Source organism: Triticum urartu, chromosome 1 (genome assembly GCF_003073215.2).
Source record: "Triticum urartu cultivar G1812 chromosome 1, Tu2.1, whole genome shotgun sequence".
Classification (NCBI taxonomy): Eukaryota; Viridiplantae; Streptophyta; class Magnoliopsida; order Poales; family Poaceae; genus Triticum; species Triticum urartu.
Genome location: NC_053022.1, coordinates 408,343,390 through 408,349,389, shown reverse-complemented (window position 1 = coordinate 408,349,389; position 6,000 = coordinate 408,343,390).

Below are 6,000 nucleotides of genomic sequence, written 5' to 3'. Positions count from 1 at the left end.
TAAGTCACAAACCGGATACATGTATATTTTGAATGGTGGGGCAGTAAGCTGGTGCAGTTGCAAGCAAACCGTTGTGGCGGGATCTACATGTGAAGTGGAGTACATGGTAGCCTCGGAGACAGCACAAGAAGCAGTCTGGGTGAAGGAGTTCATTACCGACCTAGGAGTCATACCCAATGCGTCAGGCCCGATGACTCTCTTCCGTGACAACACTGGAGCTATTACCCTTGCCAAGGAGCCCAGGTTTCACAGGAAGACCAGGCATATCAAGCGTCGCTTCAACTCCATTCGTGAAAGTGTTCAAAGTGGAGACATAGAGATTTGTAAAGTACATACGGACCTGAATGTAGCAGATCCGTTGACTAAACCTCTCCCTAGAGAAAAACATGATCAACACTAGAACTGCATGGGTGTTCGATTCATCACAATGTAACTAGAATATTGGCTCTAGTGCAAGTGGGAGACTGTTGGAAATATGCTCTAGAGGCAATAATAAAATGGTTATTATTATATTTCTTTGTTCATGATAATTGTCTATTGTTCATGCTATAATTGTGTTATCCGGAAATCGTAATACATGTGTGAACACATAGACCACAACACGTCCCTAGTGAGCCTCTAGTTGACTAGCTCGTTGATCAAAAGATAGTCATGGTTTCCTGACTATGGACATTGGATGTCATTGATAACGGGATCACATCATTAGGAGAATGATGTGATGGACAAGACCCAATCCTAAGCTTAGCTCAAAGATCATGTAGTTCGTTTGCTGTAGCTTTTCTGAATGTCAAGTATCATTTCCTTAGACCATGAGATTGTGCAACTCCCAGATACCGTAGGAATGCCTTGGGTGTGCCAAACGTCACAACGTAACTGGGTGGCTGTAAAGGTACATTACAGGTATCTCCGAAAGTGTCTGTTGGGTTGGCACGAATCGAGACTGGGATTTGTCACTCCGTATGACGGAGAGGTATCTCTGGGCCCACTCGGTAATGCATCATCATAATGAGCTCAATCTGATCAAGTGGTTGATCACGGGATCATGCATTACGATACGAGTAAAGTGACTTGCCGGTAACAAGACTGGACAAGGTATTGGGATACCGACGATCGAGTCTCGGGCAAGTAACGTACCGATTGACAAAGGGAGTTGTATACGGATTGATTTAATCCTCGACATCATAGTTCATCCGACGAGATCATCGTGGAGCATGTGGGAGCCAACATGGGTATCCAGATCCCGCTGTTGGTTATTGACCGGAGAGGCTTCTCGGTCATGTCTGCATGTCTCCCGAACCCGTAGGGTCTACACACTTAAGGTTCGGTGACGCTAGGGTTGAAGAGATATTAGCACACGGTAACCCGAAATTTGTTCGGAGTCCCGGATGAGATCCCGAACGTCACGAGGAGTTCCGGAATGGTCCGGAGGTAAAGATTCATATATAGGAAGTCCAGTTTCGGCCATCGGGAAGGTTTCGGTGTCACCGGTACTGTACTGGGACCACCGGAAGGGTCCCGGGGGTCCACCGGGTGGGGCCACCTGTCCCGGAGGGCCCCATGGGCTGAAGTGGGAGGGGAACCAGCCCCTAGTGGGCTAGTGCGCCCCCTTGGGCCTCCCCCTGCGCCTAGGGTTAGAAACCCTAGGGGTGGGGGCGCCACCCTTGCCTTGGGGGGCAAGGCACCCCTTGGCCGCCGCCCCCCCAGGAGATGGGATCTCCTAGGGCTGGCGCCCCCCCTAAGCACTCTATATATAGTGGGGGGAAGGGAGGGCTGCGCACCCAAGCCCCTGGCCTCTCCCTCTCCCTCCCGTAACACTCCTCCGTCTCCGAGCGCTTGGCGAAGCCCTGCCGAGATCACCGTTGCTTCCACCACCACGCCGTCGAGCTGCTGGATCTTCATCAACCTCTCCTTCCCCCTTGCTGGATCAAGAAGGAGGAGACGTATCCCAACCTTACGTGTGTTGAACGCGGAGGTGCCGTCCGTTCGGCACTAGTTCATCGGTGATTTGAATCACGTCGAGTACGACTCCATCAACCCCGTTCTCTTGAACGCTTCCGCTCGTGATCTACAAGGTATGTAGATGCACTCCTCTCTCCCTCGTTGCTAGATGACTCCAGAGATTGATCTTGGTGATGCGTAGAAAATTTTAAAATTCTGCTACGTTCCCCATCAATTTTGAATCCTTGAATTTCACGAAATCGTCCCAATGAGCACTTTGCTTCTATACTGTTCCCTCGAATACTGGAGTCTTCCTTCCTCCCTTGACGTACTTGGCCCATTCACGAATCTCGTGGTTCTTGAATGCAACCGCCATCTTCCTAAGAGCAGCGTCCTTGACTTTCTCCACTTCTGCATCTGTGAAATGATCTGGTAGGGTGAAATGTTCCATGAGCGTTTCCCAAAGCAAATGTTCTTGTCTGTCGTCGACAAAAGTAACTCCTGGACGTGGCTTTGCTGGCTCTCTCCATTCTTGAAGGGAGATCGGGAGTTGGTCCTTCACAAGAACTCCACACTGACGAATGAACTTGTCTGCAATCTTCTTAGGCGCTAATGGTTTGCCATTAGGTCTAATTGCCTCGATATTGTACTTTACGCCCTCCTTCAACTTTTTGTTCGGGCCTTGTTTCATCCTGTTGCCTGAAGATTTGCTCGATCCGGATGGCTGAAAGAAGAAAGATCGATTCGTTAATATATCTTCAAGTCATTTAAAACATGTGATGATCACCAGATGCCTGCTTATATAAATATATATACCTCGCCGGTCTTTGTTGTTTCAAGATCAACATTTTCTTCGTCATATTCATAGTTCATGACTTCATCAATTCGGTCGTCGCGATCGAATATCATATCACCCTCCCTGATGTTGTTTAGATATTCGGAGCCGTCATAATCTTCTTCATTCTGATCATCATCTGGCCCGCGAGGATTGTGTATGATATTGAACAGGGCCTCTTCTCCCTCTCTGCCGGTATTGTCCGTCATAGGTTTTGTTTAACTAATCCAAAAGAAATATATTCAAATTACAATGCATGGATGCAATCAATTAATAAGGAAAAACTGAATCAATCATAGTAGATAATAAGCATCATCGAATATAATCTCGAATACATCGTCTCGAATAATAGATATAATCTCGAATACATCGTCTCGAATAATAGATATAATCTAGAATACATCATCTCGAATAATAGATATAATCTCGAATACATCGTCTTGAATAATAGATATAATCTCGAATACATCGTCTTGAATAATATATAATCTCGAATATATCGTCTCGAATATTATATATCGAATACATCACTGGCTAGGTAGCTAATAAAGATCAAATACTACAGAAGAACCTAGGACACTCGCAGTTCCTACGGCGCGGGCGGTGGACACCCAAAGAGAAGGAACCCTCACAGGATCATAGCTGCAGTCAGATCCCTGAAGAAACTGCCAGGTATTGGAGAACCTGTCGCCCTCTAACGCAACCATGTAGCGATGGACGTGCTCATCCTCCTCCCTGACACGGTGACTGAGGGAGTCCTAGATTAGGGGGTGTTCGGGTAGCCGGGCTATACCTTCAGCCGGACTCCTGGACTATGAAGATACAAGATTGAAGACTTCGTCCCGTGTCCGAATGGGACTTTCCTTGGCGTGGAAGGCAAGCTTGGCGATGCGGATATTCAAGATCTCCTACCGTTGTAACCGACTCTGTGTAACCCTAACCCTATCCGGTGTCTATATAAACCGGAGGGTTGTAGTCCGTAGGCAATCAACTCCATACACAACAATCATACCATAGGCTAGCTTCTAGGGTTTAGCCTCCTTGATCTCGTGGTAGATCTACTCTTGTACTACCCATATCATCAATATTAATCAAGTAGGAGTAGGGTATTACCTCCATCGAGAGGGCCCGAACCTGGGTAAAACAAAGTGTCCCCTGTTACCATCCGGCCTAGACGCACAGTTTGGGACCCCCTACCCGAGATCCGCCGGTTTTGACACCGACATTGGTGCTTTCATTGAGGGTTCCTCTGTGTCGTCGCTTTTAGGCCCGATGGCCCCTTCGATCATCAACAACGATGCAGTCCACGGTGAGACTTTTCTCCTCGGACATATCTTCGTCTTCGGCGGCTTCGCACTGCGGGCCAATTCGCTTAGCCACCTTGAGAAGATCGAAAGCTATGCCCCTGGCCATCAGGTCAGGTTTGGAAGCCTAAACTACACCGCTGACATCCATGGGGACTTGATCTTCGACAGATTCGAGCCACAGCCAAGCATGCCACACTGTCTCAACGGGCATGATATAGCTCTGCCACCGAACAGCGCCTTGGAGGCCGCACACGCATCGGTTCCGACCATTGATTCGGAGCCTACTGCACCGATCGAGGATCAGCGGTTGGACGCTGCCTCAGGGGCTATGATCTCAGAGGCGATTGAGCCGAACTCCAGCCCCGCACTCCGCATGGCCCGTGACTCCGAGGATCCGGATTCCTCTCCGAGCCCCCCGCGCCCCTGCCAATCGAATTCGATTGGGCGCCGATAATGGAGTTCACCGCCGCGGACGTCTTTTAGCACTCGCCCTTCGGTGACATCCTGAATTCTCTGAAGTCTCTCTCTTTATTAGGAGAGCCCTGGCCGGACTACGATCAGCGAGGGTGGAATACGGACGATGAGGAAATTCAAAGCCCACCCACCACCCACTTTGTAGCCACTATCGACGATCTAACCGACATGCTTGACTTCGACTCCAAAGACATCGACGGCATGGACAACGATGTAGGAGAGGAACAAGAACCAGCACCTGTAGGGCCCTGGAAGGCCACCTCGTCATATGACATATATATGGTGGATACTCCAAAAGATGGAGATTGCGATGGAACAGTGGGGGACGACGCCCCCAAGAAACAGCCAAAGCGCCGGCGTCAGCGGCACCGCTCTAAATCCCTCCAAAGCAAAAACGGTGATTCCGGCACGGGAGATAATGCTACCTCGGATAGCGCCGAAGAACACCCACCTCAGCAAAATTCGTCACAGGAAGATGGAGAAACCAGCCCTCATGAAAGAGTGGCAGACCGAGAGGTCGAGGATGATAGCTATACGCCTCCCTCCGAAGACGAGGCTAGCCTCGATGACGACGAATTCGTCATACCATCAGACCCCGCGGAACAAGAGCGTTTTAAATGTAGGCTTTTAGCTACGGCAAGCAGCCTCAAGAAAAAGCAGCAACATCTTAGAGCTGCCCAAGAATTGCTAGCTGACAGATGGAATGAAGACCTTGCGGCCGAAGAGCATGAACTCGAACGCCCCTCCAAGAGTTACCCAAAGATTAGGCCGCTACCCCGATCAGAAGAGGAAACACCTACATCACCAGCGCATGACATGGCAGACCGACCACCTCGCGGTTGCGATAGAGAGGCCTGTCGGCCCTCCACCCAAGCCATGCCCCGACGCCGCTCAACTAAGGCACGGGAAAATGCGCCCGACCTGCGAGACATACTAGAGGATAAGGCAAGACAAACAAGATCGATCTACGGATCGCGCAGGCGCCCTGCGGCATGTGACAATGATCTTCACTCCGGATACAACAAATCCGGCCGGGCCGAACACAACAGACATAGCTCTTCCGAGCTGCGTCATGATATAGCCCAGTACAGAGGCGCCACACACCCGCTATGCTTCACGAATGAAGTAATGGATCATAAAATCCCAGAGGGTTTCAAACCCGTAAACATCGAATCATACGATGGCACAACAGACCCGGTGGTATGGATCGAGGATTATCTCCTTCACATCCACATGGCACGCGGCAATGATCTACACGCCATCAAATACCTCCCGCTCAAACTTAAAGGACCGGCCCGGCATTGGCTTAACAGCTTGCCAGCACGCTCAATCGGTTCTTGGGAGGACCTGGAAGCCACATTCCTCGACAACTTCCAGGGCACTTACGTGCGACCGCCGGATGCCGACGACTTAAGCCACATAATTCAGCAGCCAGAAGAATCGGCC